Genomic DNA, 19,674 nt, shown 5'->3' on the forward strand with positions numbered 1-19,674 from the left:
CTGGAAACAAGGAGATAAGAATGACAAATGCTCCCTGAAAGCTATTCCAGATCCTCCACACTATAGAAACCTAAATCAAATTAAGGGAAGACCTCCTCTACAGGTTCAGCTAATATAGCTCTCATGCCAGGTGGTAAATTTCATATCTGAGGGGTTTTATCTCTCCTATAGTCTCTACCAGTATCCTCAGGTGAGAAAAAAACATTTGCCTGTGGCTTTTGTCTCCCTCTCAGTCCCTCCCCCTCTTTCACCACCCCACACTCAATGTGACTTGGTAATGGTAGACCCCAAGATGACGGTCAGAGTTTATCTCTGTTTTCAGTGTCTATCCTGACAAAATATTTGTGAGGTTCAGTGGTGCTTCCATGGGATCTCTTCAGGGGTGAGGGTACATGTGGTGTTGTAGTGACCTATAATCTACATTGCTGCCTTTCCTACCAACCCACATACAATCTTAACAAAAATAAGATATTTGCTATACAAACACAGCTTCGAGGCAAGTTCTGTTCCAATCAGATTGCTGCTTATAAACTCATTCTATAACTGAACATCAAAGCCCGTGGTTGGGATTTATATTTTTACGGAAAATAATATAACTGTGACTAATGTCACACAATTTACAAGCTATTGCATGTACTATCATATTTCATGGTTTATCATATTTCTGACACCCTCCCCCAAACACACAGTTACAGAGCCCGGAAGGAGGCATCATGCACTTTCTCTGTACTGACCTGATCAATAATTCTGCCCACCTCCCATCTTCTTTCTGGTCAATCTAACTGGGATTGTACTTAAAAAGAAATAAGACTACCTACTATTCTGCCTTCCCAAATCCACAGGGAGCTTGATGCCAAAAGCTCGGCCTCTGCACCAGGGCCGAATCAAATCTCGGGGACAGAGTTTTGGGTGAAGTAGAAAAGAATAGCTTTATTGCTTTGCCAGGCAAAGGGGGCCCCAGAGGGCTCCTGCCCTCGAAAACTATGTGTCCCAACCTGGGAGGATTTGATGAAGAGCTTTATGGCAATAGTTCAAGGGTGGGGTTGCTGGCAAGATTAGGGTGTGTGCAGGGCCTGTGATGCCTTAATCTCGTCTCAGGTGGTCTTGTCGCCTAATCTCGATGAGCTTCTCTGGTCCCTTTAATCTTGCCTCAGGTGGTTTCTTGGCTGCTCCTCCCTTGATTAGCAACTGTTCAAATCTGCCCTTTGGAACTCAGGGAAGGTCATGGAGGCTGGAGTCTTGCCTACAAGAAATGGGGGGACAAAAAAGGCATGCCCAAGAGCCCCACAGGGTCCTTCTCAGTTTCAAGCTCACTCTCAGTAAATTTGAACCACTGGTCCAGCTTTTCACTTGAAGAAGAGAATTAATTGTTGGTAACTTTTGTACAAAAATGATGAGTTTTACAATTTTCCATAAGGATATACAAACATTAACCCTCTCCCTGGACATAAGTAAGGCACTTACTATCTCACTAACTTACTCAGGTGTCTATGGTTCTTAATAAACTGCAGCACTGATGTATTAAATCTGCTTTGCTTTAACTGGCAAATAGAGATCTCATGACTGTGGGCCTCCCCAGCTGGCCTGTCCTCTTCAACAGCATTCCAGTCACCAGTATCCTGTCTAGTACTTTCTCATAATGCCACTTGGCTCAGCTGTGTCTGTGTGGCTCTATCTGTTTGTATTTCCGCTTAAATGTGTACAGTGGAAGGTCATGGAAGCTATCAAAGGACTCTGATCTAGTTGAGTGAGAACATCATTGCAATTAAAGATACAGAAAAAAAACTATATTGAAACATTAAATTACTTCAAAGAGCCTTTATTCTTAGTTCTCTGGCCTTCAGAACTAATATAGCATAAGCAATAACTGCTGAGTTAAATATGTAAAAAGTCTCATTTAAGGGTAGAACAGCAAGCTAAAAAATAGTAAGCAACTTTCAATACATTGTGAATTTGCTACTAGAGAGATGAACTGTTATGCCAGTTTCAATTTTTCTCCCTCTGAGATGACTTATAAGCAACTGCCCACAACCAAGTTATTCGTAAATAGGCAGTCTGTCTAACATGACAGTTTTAACAGCTTATTGCATTTATTTTCTTTGAAAGTCTGTATTTCCTCCAACCCACCCACGCTTAAGAGAGCAGGTATTGTATATTGTATATTGTGTGGTATTCTCTGAAATCCCAGCACCTAGCATTATGCCTGTACAGTGCCTGTAGTTGATAAATGCTTGTTGACAAGATTAAACAAATGACTATGAAAGCTCTTCTAAATGAAAAATCAAAAGTTTATAAAAATGGGCAAAAGATATAATTGATACATACATATATGTATATATCCACTAAACAAACTGAAAGATTCTCATCCACATTATATATCAGGGAAATGCACACCGAAACAACAATGAACATTGTTGTTGAAACATGAAACAACATTTTTCATCCATCAGATGACATTATTTACTTTATTTATTTTTTATTTATTTTTTTAGAGCTTTTTAAAAAACAACTTTATTGAGATATAATCCACATTACCATACATCTACTTAAAGTGTCCAATTCAGTAGCTTTTAGTATATTTAGAGATGTTCAACCATCACCACTATCAACTTTAGAATATTTAGAACATTTTCATCACACCACCCTCCAAACCCTGCTCATCGGACGTCACTCTTCTTTACGACATTATTTATTTTAAATAATTATTTAAAAATTATGTCTTGACAAGTGGAGACAAGCACACTCAAATAGTGTGCTTGATTCAATTTGACAATATCTATCAAAATGTAGAATGTGCTAACTCTTTGATGTAGCAATTCCACTTTGAGAAACCCACACAGAAGACTCAATATGTGCACAAAAGTAGGAGGTTCAACAAAGCATAGTTTGTAATTGAAAAAAATGGAGAAGCTGTATTTCCATTAATAGAGGAATGGTAAATTAATGATAGTATTAATACATCCATATTATGAAGCACTGTGACAACATCAAGACGAATAAGGTAAACTTATGTCTTTCATATTGAAAGACTTCTGAGTCTCATTAAGAAGAGCGTAGTTACAGAACAAAAAGAAAAACACTGGAGGAGCAGAATATGCCACCCCAAAATATGCCTCTATGGCATAAGGATTTTTTTGAACTGGTTATTTTTAAAAAAAACAGCAGACATGGGAGAAGCTCTGAAAACCAAGTAGAAGTTACCCTTTGGTAAGACATTTACATTTTTTTTTTTTTACTGGAGTAAAATTGCTTTACAATGTTGTGCTAGTTTCTGCTGTACAATGAAGTGAATCAGCTATATGTATACCCTATATCCCTTCTCTCTTGGACCTCCCTCCCACCACCCCCTATCCCACCCATCTAGGTCATCACAGAGCACCGAGCTAAGCTCCCTGTGCAATACATCAGGTTCCCACTAGCTATATATTTTACACATGGTAGTGTATTTATGTCAAACCTAATCTCCCAATTCATCCCACCCTCCCCTTCCCCACCCCCATGTCCACATGTCTGGTCTCTATGTCTGTGTCTCTATTCCTGACCTACAAATAGGTTCATCTGTATCATTTTTCTAGATTCCACATATATGTGTTAATATACAATATTTGTTTTTCTCTTTCTGGCTTACTTCACTCTGTATGACAGACTCTAGGTCCATCCACATCTCTACAAATGACCCAATTTCGTTCCTTTTTATTGCTGAGTAATATTCCATTGTATATATTTTACACATCTTCTTTATCCATTCATCTGTCGATGGGCATTTAGGTTGTTTCCATGTCCTGGCTATTGTAAATAGTGTTGCAATGAACATTGGGGTACGTGTGTCCTTTTGAATTATGGTTTTCTCAGGGTATATCAAACTACCAATGACATTTACATTTATAAAAGATATCTCCATTTGTTAAGGGTGTTGCCCTCTCTGTACCAGGAAAAGGAGATTGAATTTAAATCTCTAGACAACCATACTCTTGTTTTTACTGTGATTTTCCTGGTAACCTCCCCTAACTGGCCTCCCCCACTGCCTCCACCCCACATCTTTCTTTCTTTTGTCTTTAGGTGGAGATAGTATTTAAGGTGGTGGCTTGGGCCATTTCAGTGAGTTACTCAGTCTTCTTGGATGTCTCCCATGTACACAGGAGGTATACACATTATTAAACTTCTATTTGTTTTTCTCTTATTAGTCTATCATTTTATTACAGGAGGGTCTCAGCCAAAAACCTAGAAGAGTAGAGGGGAAATTATTTTTCCTCCCCTACAACATGATCTCATTTTGGTCTTTTTTCTTTTTGCCTTTGGGTTTTTGGTGGTTTTTGCTTTGTTTTGCTCTGTTTGTATGTCCACATATATGTGTGAAGTAGACTTTATTGAAGAGTGCTTTGGGTTGGGCACAGAGAAAGGGGGCACTATAGCACATCAATTTGGGGCTAACTATGTTATTCTTCTTCTCCTTAACAGTCCTACTAGGGTGTTTTTACTGACTGCTTTGCCTCACATGGTGGCCCCCACCATGTGGCCCTCATGCCTTCTCAGTGGTTTTTCTCTCTCTTCCATTTTTTTTTTTTTTAATGTGAGTACATGCACATATACAGCTATGAGATGCGTAGAGGGGGTAGTAGAGAAAATGTACATCTGATTTGATAATGGTTTCCTCTGGGAGGGGAATGGAAATGACGGTAGAAAGAGTTTTTCATCTTTTATTCTTCATTTTTTCAAACATCTGTAAGGTTTGGAATCTAAAACAAGACTGTATCAATGTATTACTTAAGTAATAAAAGAAAATAGAAAAGAGGGAGCAAGATGCATTATGAGCGATTTTTTTTTAACTTTCTCTTATACATAATCCTGAATTGTTCAAATAATTCTTTTTAAGGTACTGGAAAGACTCAGTTTCCCTAAATATGTCCTTCATATCAATTCCAGCACCAGAGATTTGTCATCCATTCAATGAATATTTTACGAGGGTATGCTATAAACTAAAGTCCACGCTAAAATTCCTTTCTTTCTGTCTTTCTTAGTTTCTTATTAAAATGCAAATATCTCCCTCTTCATTGCTAGGGCTGAGGTGTAAAATCTATTTCAACCAAAACCTTTCGAGATTCTGGTAGATAAGAAAAAATAAATGGGGCCTGTTTTTGTTCACTTATCCATTCATTCATTCATTCCGCCTTTATTAACTGAGAATTCCCAGTCACTGTTACAAGCTGAAGATAGTATAACCTCACAGCCCTTTAATGTAAGAACAAGGCAGACAAAAATAAGCTAATTTACAGAAGGAAGAAAGAAAGGAAGGGAGGGAGGGAGAGAAGGAGGAAAGGTAGGAGGAAATAGATAATTACAAACTATGATAAGTGCCATGGAAAAAAAGTACAGAGAGCTACGAGTGCCTTTAAAATGTTCTTAAATCTCCAAGGGGAAGGCTTCTCTAAAGGAAGTGACTAAATAGAGATCTAAAATTTGTACTGTGTTGTTGGGAAACTGGTGTTGGACTGGTGTTATTTAACTAACTTGTGCTAACTGAAATTCATACATATAAGGAACCATGCAAAGTGAGGACTACTTGTATATATGACCTCCCTTTACTCTCTTGGGAAATTGAGTCTTACTACCTTCATCCTCAGTGTACTGGGCTTTCACATTTTTGAAAAACAGCATTTCATAATGGATAGAAATATACAAGTGTGAGGACAGAAGCTGAGACTGACTGAAAGGTCTAGAGTTGGCAGAAGGAAAAGCAGAGGATAAAAGAGGAATTTGGAAGAAGAGAGAAAGACAAGCCTAGAGCTAGAAGACCAGTTAGGTGGCTAGTAGCCAAATAAAAGAAGGTGGTAGCTAGGAGTGGAGACATACAAAAGTAGAAAGACCTTGAGAGACATTTGGCAAGTAAAATGGAGGGGCTCTGATGAGGAATTATGTAGGAAAAGGGAGTATCAAGGATGAAGCCTAGGTTCCAAGGGTTGCATAAGCAAATAGACAGGGGTGACTTTCCCTGAGCCAAGGAGCACAGGAAGAAGAGAATTGGGGGTGGATAATAGGCAGTGGAGTTCTTGAGGTCAACCTTCAACATGTCTAGATTCAATGGTCTTTAAAACAGCCAACAAGAAAATGCTGAGTAAGAGTTCAGAAGAACAGCCTAGGCTGGATATAAGTGTGGGAATAAGTGTGACATATAGAAGTGTAGGTGATGGAAGTGGGACAGACAGATGCTGAATAGAAACAGAAATGAGTGTTGGTCAATGGCGAAAATTACCCAGTTTGACGGTACCAGATCTGATAACCATAAAGTCCACTGAGATAAGGCCCAACTGCCCTCTAGTGGAATCCAAGCCATTTTAACAGCCTGCACAAAGTAATACATTGAGCTGATTTTCAAATGACTCTGAGCAGAAACACTGTAGGCTTTCTGTAGAGGACAATGGACCCCAAGGCAAGCCACCTGCCTCCCTCCACAAGGCTCTGGATAAAATGAGGTTTCTCTCTTCTTAATGAAATCCAAAAAAATAAAGCTAATTAATAATTGTGTCTACAATTATTAGACAACCCTTTTTCTATAACTCAGATAACCAAAAGTTTCTAAAAAGCAAAAGGTTTTTTTTTTCCTAAACTCTTTTGGTGACAAACCTAGCTCGATCTGAAAACTCATATGGTGGCAAAAATCTGACCTGAATTTCCACGAGGCTATTTACATTCTTGATTTGTCCCTCTTGGTATACATATCATGCATTTCACTGCAAAAACTTGACTCACTATGGATGCTGGTCCAGACCCAGATGACACTGTTACATAACCTAGTAAATACACCTCATTGTCTTTCAAAAATCTAAAGTTTAAAGTCTAAAATCTCTAAAAAATTCAAATCTAAAAAGTCCAAGTTTCAAGTGGTCTTGACGTTTTTAGCTAAAGGATCAGACAGATTACCAATGGCAAAAATGTCCTAACATTTCAAATTTTAATAATAGGAGTGTTCAAAGAAGGAAAATTACCACTGAGTAATTTAAACAAAGACATACGTAAGCTCTAGTTATGTAAGATTCAACATGAGAGCAACAAGGAATCTTAACAAAAGGCAAAAGCACGCACTCAAGTTTCACTTTTCCAACAAGGTTAGCCATCAAATGAGCTGCTACTGTCCTGATAATGTGTGTATACATGTGTCTATGCATGTGTGGGTATATCATGCCTATGAATCAAGACTGTAGATGCCTTCACCCTCCCCAGGCTGAAAGCCAAGACCAGGGGTCTCCCTGCTTTGAAGTCTCTGGGCAATATACAGTGCAGTGGACTAAGAAATCCACTAAATCTACATACATCCTATATCTTCTTCACATAAATCTTAAAAACTGAGATTCAAATAATCTAGATGAAGCGTCTATGCAATGATTTTCCCTTTAAAAGTACATAACAAATAGTAATAATCACTTTCCACTAAAACCATGCCTAGGAAAAAACACTGTGTTCTCTGAAAGGCCCGTAAGTACTGATATGGAAAAATCTGTGATAATCTGATTCCTTGTGCTCGTCTGATAGTTCTATGGCCCAGGGCCAGAAACAAGTCAAGCCAGAAATATTGTCAAACATTTTTATTTTATCTTATGTTTAATAAAAACAGATTAAAGTACAACCTCCTCTCCCAGAAAGCAATATCTTAAATTCATTCAGAATTGGAGAATTTTATATGATGTTTATTCATTTATTCAACATATATTTATTGTGTGGTTACTAGGCACCAAGCCTTAACCTAGATATGGTGAACAAGGCAAAGTCCTGATTCAGGTGTGGGATGAAGAGGCCAGAGAGTATTATCCCCATTTTACAGATAAAAGAAATAAGACTGAGAGAGTCTATGTGTCAACAATAAAAGTAATAAGAGCAGAACTTTCCTGCAGGCGCTCTGCCATAATTCACCGTCTACTAACTCATGACCCTCCACCTGCCCCACTGCCCTGCATACCAGAGGCCAAGGCAGACATCAGAGATAAAGGCTAGAGCAGTAGCAGAGGTGAGCACAGGGGGAAGTCACAGAGCCAGCCAGAACACACACATCTAAGCCCCAAAGTAAGCAGAACAACACAATGGCCCCAAAGAAGTCAAAGAGGAGGGCGATCCCAAAGCCAAACACACCAAAAATCCAAACCTATATTACATTTAAGTCTTTTCCTAGAATGGACAGAGTGGAAGAACTCATTTATGGCTAGTTTATGTATTATGATTTTCCTCCAGCGCTGCCTTAAGATGAACATTCGAGAAGAGTCTTCTACTAAAAAATAGGAAATAATCCCAGGAACAACATACCTTGATTTTAGAGGGGTTTTTTTTCTGCCAAGGACCTCAGAGCACTTTGTGAGGGTACCAGATTTCCAATCAGCAGTAGCTAAATAAGAGGTGTTTCCACAACCTCTTGGAATTTCCTAAAGAAAGAAATAGGCAAAGAAGGGGTCACCGAAGGCCACAGACACACTGTGTAAAGTCTGTATTCACACATATTTTACACACAGAAGTTCTGGAAGGACTTCTACAAAGAGCATCACTAATCAGAACATTAGTTTGAATTCTTCTTATTTAATGGCTGTCAAAGACAGTTTATGAGCCATACAAGAAAGATCACGTTGTTAGAGTTACAAAAAAACTCTACAGTTCATCTTCATCAACACACCCTACTCACCAGACTTGGCTTTAAATATCTTTTAGAGATTTCTAAATATTAAATTCACCAGGCAAAGGATGATTTATTATGCTGGGTAGTATTTTTAAGTTGTACTACAAGGTCTGAAGACAATTTTTTAAATGTTTTGAACAACAGCAGCATTGTTGGAATAAGAGTGTCATCTTCCCAGTAGATTACTTGGGTAGAAACACTTTCATTTGAATAAATAAATTATGATACGTTTGTTTTGAAATAAGTTGTCACCATCAATCAAAACATCTTATTACTCCAAGTTTAATTACTATTACTGGCTTGAAAGCTGTTTAATTAGAGTGGTGGTTCTCAAGGAGGGGACATTTGGCAATGTCTGAAACATTTTTGATTGTCACAACTGATGGGGGCATTCTACTGGTCAACAGTACCACAGTTGAAAACACTGGATTAGATGTTTCTGTGGCTCTGCAGCATGTTTTTCTCCTATATTTTGATCTGCCTGGTCCCTCTTTAGAAGAAATTTCTTCCTCATCATACCTCGCAGGGCAGAGTAAGTAGATGAAAGTAACAGGGGAAATACTATGTGACTGGCTAGCAATTTTTTTCTAGAAATTGGAAATCCCCATTAATCAGGAGTCATTATCCCAAGAAGAAGGTGTGACAGACAACAGCATAATGTGATTGCAAGTGCTGACTCTGGAGGTTAACCTGCCTGAGCACAAATCTCAGCTCTGTCATTTACTAATTATGTGACTTAGGAGAATTTATTTAACTTCCCTATGTCTAAATTTCCTAATCTGTAAAATGGGAATAATACTATTTCTTATCTCATTATTTTTGTAAAAGTAAAATAAACTATAAAATATTTAGTGCCTGGCAAGAAGTGATCAATAACAGTTAGTTATTATTGTTAGTTATCATTTTTACTATTATCATCATCATCATTTTAAACATCATTGCAAAGATTAAAGCGCTAGACATTTGCATAGAGTACAAACCCAAGTAAAGTCAAATTCACGATTGGAACTGACAGGGCACAAGAGCAGTGGCCCTCAACCTTGGCCGGATATTAGCATCACCTAGGGAGCTTTTAATAAAACCTCAAAGCCCAGGCCACACTGCAGACCAATTCAATCAGAATTCCTGTGGATAGGACCCAGCTATCAGTATTTTTTTAGGCTATCCAAATGATCCCAATATGTAGTTAAGGTTGAGGACCACTGCCTTAAAGTTATTAACAAAGTACTATATCAGTGGGATGATAAAAAGAGGGCATATTAAGAAAAGAAGCAAAGGTATGTGAAAGAAGTAAGAGGTGGGTAATAATCTTTGAGTTAATACATACATTCAGATTAATAGAGATACAGAGGTAAACATATAGCAGTTCCTAACCTTTGAAGAATTTATAATCCCTTTACCAATAAAATATATAAGGGGCTATGGGAATGGGAGCAAAAAAGCCCTGAAATGTAGCTATATGGGAAGGTGACTGTGAAGCAATTTATACAGAGTTGAGAGAGAAAAGAAAAGCTGTGTAGAAAGTTGGGGAGGTAAGAACATCCAAGACAGTTTAAGACTGGAGACAATGTCACCCAGGATAGCGTAACAAGATTTTCAAAATTTAAAAGCAATGGTACTGATAGCTCAATAAGGATTTCTGAATAACCAAGGAAAAGTTATTTGTTAACATTTTTTAAAAGGTTAATTTCACAGAGATGAAGTACCTTATTGCCTCATCCCAGAAAGTGCAGCAAACCAAACATACCATCTTAAAACTGGTCTACTCTGCTGGGCCCCATGCTTCACAATATTGTGCCAACAATATATAGGATGACAACCCTCAAGGAAACTCACACCCACCAATTTAAAAGCAGACCACTAAATGACCCACACACAATCAAGTGACTTCATTAATGAAAAGGAATGGACACTTTCCATTCTTACTGCAAGAGTCATAAAAAATATATATATACATATATATGTAATATTTTTTACATCCAGAACACTAACATTCAGGATCAAATCAACTTTTACGAGCAATGACACCAAAAAACCCTATTAACAGAAACTTATATCCTATTGACCTGGTTGTCAGTCTCTGGAACACCAGAGGTTTGGGTTTTTTTCCTTTAATTTTGCCTTCCACTGCAACTTAAAATAAAAGCATGTGCAATCCTCATTTGTAAGCGCTAAAACAAGTGATTCTATATACTGGAAGAAGTTTTCAGTTTGTACATTTGCCTCTCCAAAGGCCTTTTAGACAGATCAAAACCTAACTGTGGGAGCAAAGCTACCCCCATTCACTGGAACCAAGCACAAGCCTTGATATCTTGTTTTATTTTTCTATGTGCATCCTATTATGGACCTATGCAACAATGCAAAACCACCACGCAGGGTGCAGAGGGACTTGAATTATAACAGCTGTGGTCTCAATGCAGGAACCGCAGCACACTGAAATTCTCCATAGCTCTGGATCACAATGAGAGTAACACCTGTGCAAAACAGGTTTCTTCTGATCCCCTAGAAAGCCCTCTATCTTATGCAGGCCCAAACTGTGTTTGTTGTTCTTAAGCCAGTTCTCTGCCTCGGAATTTAGACAATCGTTCAACTGCTCATTTCATCGCTCTAAAGCAATCCAGAGTTCATGGGAGATATATCAATGAGTCAGTTCATTCCTGCCTCACCCAACCCTTCTCTATGTGACTCCCTGGGCAAGACCACTTTTACAAGGATGAAAAAGAATATCCTTTGCCTAGGATATATAAAGGCTTTTCATGAAGTCAAACCTTCCATAGTCTTGACGGCATGGAGGAAGACTGAGGGAAGGATGTGACTCCTCCATTCTGCAGGACCTACTCCACAAGTGAAAGAGGCACAACTGTATGCCCCCAAGGAAATGACTACCAAAACTGAGGCAATTGCTTACACTAGAAATTTCCGCAGTCGCTGCTTAAAAGGAGTCAGAAGAATGTCATTCTTGGACACTACTGAAAATGTGATTAAGACAACTCTATAGAGGTCCACAATAGGCAGGAAATGTCAGCATCAAATTTTCAGGCTCAATTGTTTATCTCATAAATAAATTTTGAAGATGGACATGTCTTATGAAAGTTGAGAAGTACAGTGTTTAGTAATTATGCAAACCCTGAAGACTTGGCTCCCTGAAATCATTTCTGTTGGTCTTGCAATGCTCTCTGGATCCAAGTAGCTGACAAAGTTTCTTATTATCATTATTAATAACACAAGGCTTTAAGAAAGGTATGAGCTCTTTAAGTAAGTAAAGAGACTCTGGCTTAATTCCATTTTTCCAGTCTTACTACTGACCAATGGTTGCTGATTTTCTACCTATACTTTGCTCTTATGTCTTTTCTAGCAATAATAATTCATTATTTAATTCAGGATGAATTCAAAGTCAAGATGTTGGGTTCCTTAGCTTTATGGCAATATTTGCACAAAGGAAAATCAGTTAAAATCTCAGTAGGTAATAACTGTAATAATTGCTCTCCTGGCATGTCTGGCCACTGGGCGTACACCTACAGAACAGCTCATTGCTGTTTCCCATCCATCATAAAGTATCAGAGCTAAGCATGCATCCCATGTAAACTTTTAATGAGGTTTCTAGTACTCTCATGGCCTTCATTGTTCAATATAGCCAAACAGCCTAAAATGTGTGAAGCCCTGTTTAAAAAAAAAAAACAAAAAAAACACCCAGAAGCCCTAGGTTCTGCCCTCTAGGGGCTTACATCTTTAATCAGTAGACCACATCTGCACACGGTTAGTAAGAAATGTGTTTAAATGAGATGCTTGCTATGCACTCACCATTGTGCTAAGTACTGCAGAAGTTTTAGAAGCATAAAACATGCCTCATCCTCAAAGAGGATGCAGTGGAGTTAAAGACAAGATAAACACTAGAAAGGAGATCAGCCAGGACTGGAAAGATCAGAGAAAAGTTCAGGAGGACATGTGCCTTTAGCTAGGACTTGAAGGATGGATAAGATTTGGGTGAAAGAAAGGCATTTAGGCAAGAGGCTAAGATAAACAAAGATGTGAAAGCAAGAGTATGGCAGTCACAGAGGATTCACAAGGGGGTTCCCCCCTCCTCCCTTTTTCTTTTGGTCTTCTTAGATCCATCTGACGGGGACAAGGTTAAAATTATTTGAAAGAATTTTGCCTCATCTACATGGACTTCCTATGAAAACAGCAAGACAAGGACACCTTTGAATGAGGAAACTGTGATAACTCAGTGGATTGGAAGTGTCTGTGTCTGGGGAAAAAAAGCAGTCAGAAGGATAATTACAAAACAGTGTGTAAAGTGCTTCCATGGGAACATACAGTCCTGGTGCAGGAAGATTCCCAGGAAGACATGACTCCTTTTATTTAGCTAGGTGACCACACACATACACATACACACATACACACACACACACACACACACACACACACACATATACATCACAAATCTGGTTAAACTTGGCTGCCAATTATACAGACTGTGAGAGTGCAGAACATTACAGGTAATGTCCAGTTTTCTCATCCTTCTCCCTGGCTTCATGCGCTCCAGGTCCAAGTGCTCCCATAATTCCACACAGAGGCTCCGCATTGGCTGCCACCAAAAATCCACTCCTGCTCAAGCATTTCTTGAATTTATTACCTTGTTACACAGTCATGAAGAGAGTTGCATTATAGAACATGTGACTTTCCGTCATTTGGGTGGATCCACCAGTACTAGTCTCTCCTTTCCTCCCCTCCAAGAAGTGAGAAAGTTCTTTGCTTATCTAGCTCAAAAGAGTTCCACACATATCGTTGGAATCTTGCTCTAAACCCCACACATTTTCCTAAACAGGATGTTTGTCTAAGTGAATTCTAGTGAATATAATTTTCTCCACCTTATTAAAATTCCCCCTAAGTGAAGGTGAAAAGGGGAACATTTGCAGTCTTTCAGTTTTTACCAAGTTCTCCCCCAAAGGAAAAGGTAAGGAGAAGACAAAGCATGATGACTACTTAGCACTCCGTTCCCCTTCACACCACACCTACTTCACCACACAGCCCCTAACTTCCCCCATTCTTCTCCTCTGGCCTTAGAGAAATCCAGGCTCTAAAGGTCTTATTGGAATCCTCTTCCAGCTTTGCCTCTTTATTCATTTGAGGGGTCTCGCCAACTCAGCCCAAACAGACAAGGTCTTCTCTGGCAGGTCTAGCAGGTTTCAGAGGTCTCCAAGAAACCTGGAGAGAAGTCTGTGAATGTAGCACTATTGTCGATACAGTCAACAGCACTAGGCTTAAGGGAGCCCCAAGAAGGGGGTGAAACTCCTAATCTAAACCTTGTGCCACATTTTCTTCATACTCAGAGTCAGAGACCACCCTGGATATTATTAAGTGGGCACCCTGCCCTCTGCAGCACCTCCCTCTAGAGCCTCAGCCATATACAAGAAAGGGTTAGGTGTTTATAGGAGCTCCTTTGCCCATAGTGCTGCAGCAGTTCACCTCTTTGACTTCTTTCCCATTTCCTGACCTGAATTTCTGGAAAAGCAACGGTTTTTCCTGCTAGCAGGCATTTGCCACAAAATGTCTCTTCTCTCCATTAACAAAATGACACTGCATACCAGGAAGTCCTATGTATGTTCTTATACTGACAGATGTTACCACCCATCTTGTTTGTGATTCAACACATACCTACCTTCTTTCTGAAATAGCCAATATTAAACAGTGTACTTTCCCCAAAGGCTGTACTGCCTATCTCAGAATGGTTTCCATAACTTTTCTCTAAATTTCAATGGAATTCCCAAAATCATCAAAATTTTTAGCTAATCCAACAAATCCCTAATCGCCCTGCACAGTGTACTGCCACAGTTTGGAAGTCATTACAAGGCTGTACTCCTGGTTCAGCTCTGCCCCTTAATTCAAACGATACTGGACAGGACCCCAAATGAAACACAGATGTCAAATAGGGAACTTGGAGATCTATTTAAACTTGGACAGACCCGAATTCTATAGGGACGATGAAAAGCAGAATCTTCCCCGTGATTCTTGTGAGTGCTCAGGACTGGCTTCCTTGAGCTTCTGCCTCTATGCTTCCACACATCAAACCAGGAAGAAGGCCCAGTCTGTTTACCAGTTTCTACAAAAATCTACTTATAACCAAACATTTTTGAGTTTAGAATCTTTAGGAGGATTTGGGGAAGAACCACACCTCATCGCTCTGCATCTTTCTTTATTCTCCGTCTCTCGCTCGCTCTCTCTCTCTCTCTCTCTGCAGAAACAACAGAAGAAAGGAAAAGGAACATGAAGGCGGAGAAAATGGGCCTCTTAAAGAGGAAACAAGGGCATATGGTAAATTAGTGGGGTAAAGCTGAGTCTCTCCAATAGAAGTGCTTGGGGGAAAGATTCCTGGTCCTAATATTATTAGCTGGAACCAACAAAGGGAAATACATGACTGGTGACTGAACTTGAATCTATTAGGTTGAATCACTTGCTGCTGCTAATATTCAATTGTTTTTCTCCTATGGAAATAACAATGCCATATGATTCAACCAAACCTAAATAACCAGACAAATCAACAGATGATTACTCAACTTGAGGAGAATGGTGGGAGATTAACTGTTTGTACATGAGTCATTTATTTCTTGCCTAGTAGTTTTAAGTTAATGAAAATACAAGCAGAGATTAAAATTACCACTAAAGCATGAAAAAAATCAACTGTATTTATTTCTTTACATCTTTAGTATTTGTATGCATATATTCAAATATATATATTAAATGTGTATGCATATTTTAATTATGAAATCAAATGTACTATCTGACAATCCCATTAATAATCAAGCAAGTGGCTATTAGGAGGGCCAGGTAAATTTCTGTAATTTGTATATATATCCCACAACATGTCCAAGTTCTATGGAGGATAGAGTGGAGAGAGGTCACAATTGTCATTCAGCCAAGGCCAGGGATTTTAAATGACAAATGAGTCCCGAATCAGATCTTTTTCTTTGCCCTAAACTGAAAATAAGGTGGTGGGAACTGCCAGAATTCAGCATAGGAAAACTGGTAGATGGACTCTGTGATCAATTGGAAACACAACTCTTATCAGAGGAAAATATTGCCCATGGAAGCACAGACATTGTTATTCTTCAACACAGCTCAACAATAGAATGGGATTCTGTGCTAGTGAGTATAAAGTATTATAATACCATAACTATATATATGGCTAGCTTGAGATTTTCTGTTTTGCAACTTCACTTGCTCCAAGAAATGACAAATTGAAGTTTAACGAATCCAATAATTTTTGGTCTTTGTTTATTTCTTCTTCAAAGAAAAAGAAAGAGCAGAAACTTCACAGTTGGGAATAGAAAATACCTTGTGGATATGGATTTTACTGCAAGCTATGTGTCTGAGTTAAAGATGTTAATGCTGAATTCGCCCACCAAGATCAAAACTCCTACAAAACTCTTCCAGCTGCAGCATTTATGGCTCCAGGTTTTGTTTCAGAGAGTGAGGAATATGTTCCAGCATTATGATCTTATTTCTCTTTCTTGCCTGTTGTAAGTATAACCATAGTCTGCTCTTTTAATGCTATGGAAATGTTCAGTTGGCATTGTTTTTCCAACAACCATGGAAACACCTGCTTCCAAATTAATTTATAATCTATTTTGCACCTATGGCTGCAAGCCACATTCCAGTTTATTTTTTTAAGGATTTTGGTATAAAGCATATAAGAAAGTTTATAATGTCTGTTTCTTCTCTTTTCTGCTCCTCATGACATAATGTTGGCTTTCACACTGTTTTATGTCCAGCTTTTTAAGATGTTAATAATGTGTAAAGATATGTGATATGTTGGAATATATGTAAAGTTTTTTCTCAGTCTTTCAAATCATATCCCAACACAGATATTGTACACAACACATACTTTTCTTGCATCTTGGTCCCAATTTCTCTTTTTATTTGGCCAGAATAAACCATGCAGTAAAGTATCTTTGGAGTTACTTTAATGAAGAAAGAAATCTCACTGTGCCCTCAATTTCACTAACTTCAAATGTGATTGACTCACTTCCGTAAAAATATTTATTTCCCCTTAGATTTTACGGTAAGGTAAAGGGAAGATGTGTTTAATACATTCCAGATGATCCTATGGAAGAAGGATTATGAAAATCAATTTAACTACTGTTTCCTCGGCTTTGCTTTGTTGTGTTTATAAATTATAGGAGCATAGAATTTAGTAACTAAAACAACATTTAAGCTATTTTAAATATTATACTAAGACGTGTATTGGTATTAACATTAATATATGTTAATTTTTGAATATTTTTAAATACTTTATGAAAGTAAACATTCCTTTCTCACAATACAGAAAACAACAAAAAACAAAAAACCAAATCGTTCTTTTTCTGCTGAACCAAGATGGCAGAGTAGAAGGACGTGCTTTCACTCCCTCTTGTGAGAACACCAGAATCACAACTAGCTGCTGGACAATCATCAACAGGAAGACACTGGAACTCACCAAATGAGATACCCCACATCCAAAGACAAAGGAGAAGCCACAATGAGACGGTAGGAGGGGCGCAATCACAGCAAAATCAAATCCCATAACTGCTGGGTGAGTGACTCACAGACTGGAGAACACTTATCCACAGAAGTCCACCCACTGGAGTGAAGGTTCAGAGCCCCACGTCAGGCTTCCCAACCTGGGGCTCCGGCAACGGGAGGAGGAATTCCTAGAGAATCAGGCTTTGAAGGGTAGTGGGATTTGATGGCAGGACTTTGACAGGACTGGGGGAAACAGAGACTCCACTCTTGGAGGGCACACACAAAGTACTGTGCACATCGGGACCCAGGGGAAGAAGCAGTGAACCCAGGGGACTGAACCAGACCTACCTGCTAGTGTTGGAGGGGCTCCTGCAGAGGCGGGGGGTGGCTGTGGCTCAGTGTGGGGACAAGAACACTGACAGCACAAGTTCTGAGAAGTACTCCTTGGAGTAAGCCCTCCCAGAGTCTTCCATTAGCCCCACCAAAGAGCCCAGGTAGGCTCCAGTGTTGGGTTGCCTCAGGCCAAACAACCAACAGGGAGGGAACTCAGCCCCACCAATCAGCAGTCAAGCGGATTAAAGTTTTACTGAGCTCTGCAAACCAGAGCAACACCCAGCTCTACCCACCACCAGTCCCTCCCATCAGGAAACTTGCACAAGCCTCTTAGATAGCCTCATCCACCAAAGGGCACACAGAAGAAGCAAGAAGAACTACAATCCTGCAGCCTGTGGAACAAAAACCACATTCACACAAAGACAGACAAGATGAAAAGGCAGAGGGCTATGTACCAGATGAAGGAACAAGATAAAACCCCAGAAAAACAAATAAATGAAGTGGAGATAGGCAACCTTACAGAAAAAGAATTCAGAATAATGATAGTGAAGATGATCCAGGACCTCGGAAAAACAATGGAGGCAAAGATCGAGAACATGCAAGAAATGTTTAACAAAGACCTAGAAGAATTGAAGAACAAACAAACAGAGATCAACAATACAATAACTGAAATGAAAACTACACTAGAAGGAATCAATAGCAGAATAACTGAGGCAGAAGAACAGATAAGTGACCTGGAAGACGAAATGGTGGAATTCACTGCTGCAGAACACAATAAAGAAAAAAGAATGAAAAGAAATGAAGACAGCCTAAGAGACCTCTGGGGCAACATTAAACGCAACAACATTCGCATTATAGGGGTCCCAGAAGGAGAAGAGAGAGAGAAAGGACCCCAGAAAATATTTGAAGAGATTAGAGTCGAAAACTTCCCTAACACGGGAAAGGAAATAGCCACCCAAGTCCAGGAAGCGCAGCGAGTCCCATACAGGATAAACCCAAGGAGAAACACGCCGAGACACATAGTAATCAAATTGGCAAAAATTAAAGACAAAGAAAACTTACTGAAAGTTGCAAGGGAAAAACGACAAATAACATACAAGGGAACTCCCATAAGGTTTACAGCTGATTTCTCAGCAGAAACTCTGCAAGCCAGAAGGGAGTGGCATGATATACTTAAAGTGATGAAAGGGAAGAATCTACAACCAAGATTACTCTACCCGGCAAGGATCTCATTCAGATTCGATGGAGAAATCAAAAGCTATACAGACAAGCAAAAGCTAAGAGAATTCAGCACCACCAAACCAGCTCTACAACAAACGCGAAAGGAACTTCTCTAAGTGGGAAACACAAGAGAAGAAAAGGACCTACAAAAACAAACCCAAAACAATTAAGAAAATGGTCATAGGAACATACATATCGATAATTACCTTAAACGTGAATGGATTAAATGCTCCAACCAAAAGACACAGGCTTGCTGAATGGATACAGAAACAAGACCCATATATATGCTGTCTACAAGGGACCCACTTCAGACCTAGGGACACATACAGACTGAAAGTGAGGGGATGGAAAAAGATATTCCATGCAAATGGAAATCAAAAGAAAGCTGGAGTAGCAATACTCATATCAGATAAAATAGACTTTAAAATAAAGAATGTTACAAGAGACAAGGAAGGACACTACATAATGATCAAGGGATCAATCCAAGAAGAAGATATAACAATTATAAATTTATATGCACCCAACATAGGAGCAACTCAATACATAAGGCAACTGCTAATAGCTGTAAAAGAGGAAATTGACAGTAACACAATAATAGTGGGGGCCTTTAACACCTCACTTACACCAATGGACAGATCATCCAAAATGAAAATAAATAAGGAAACAGAAGCTTTAAATGACACAATAGACCAGAGAGATTTATTTGATATTTATTGGACATTCCATCCAAAAACAGCATATTACGCTTCCTTCTCAAGTGTGCACAGAACATTCTCCAGGATAGATCACATCTTGGGTCACAAATCAAGCCTCAGTAAATTTAAGAAAATTGAAATCATATCAAGCATCTTTTCTGACCACAACGCTGAGATTAGAAATGAATTATAGGGGGAAAAAATGTAAAAAACACAAACACATGGAGGCTAATCACTACATTACTAAATAACCAAGAGATCACTGAAGAA

Source organism: Balaenoptera borealis (genome assembly GCF_965194805.1).
Source record: "Balaenoptera borealis genome assembly, chromosome: 2".
NCBI lineage: Eukaryota > Metazoa > Chordata > Mammalia > Artiodactyla > Balaenopteridae > Balaenoptera > Balaenoptera borealis.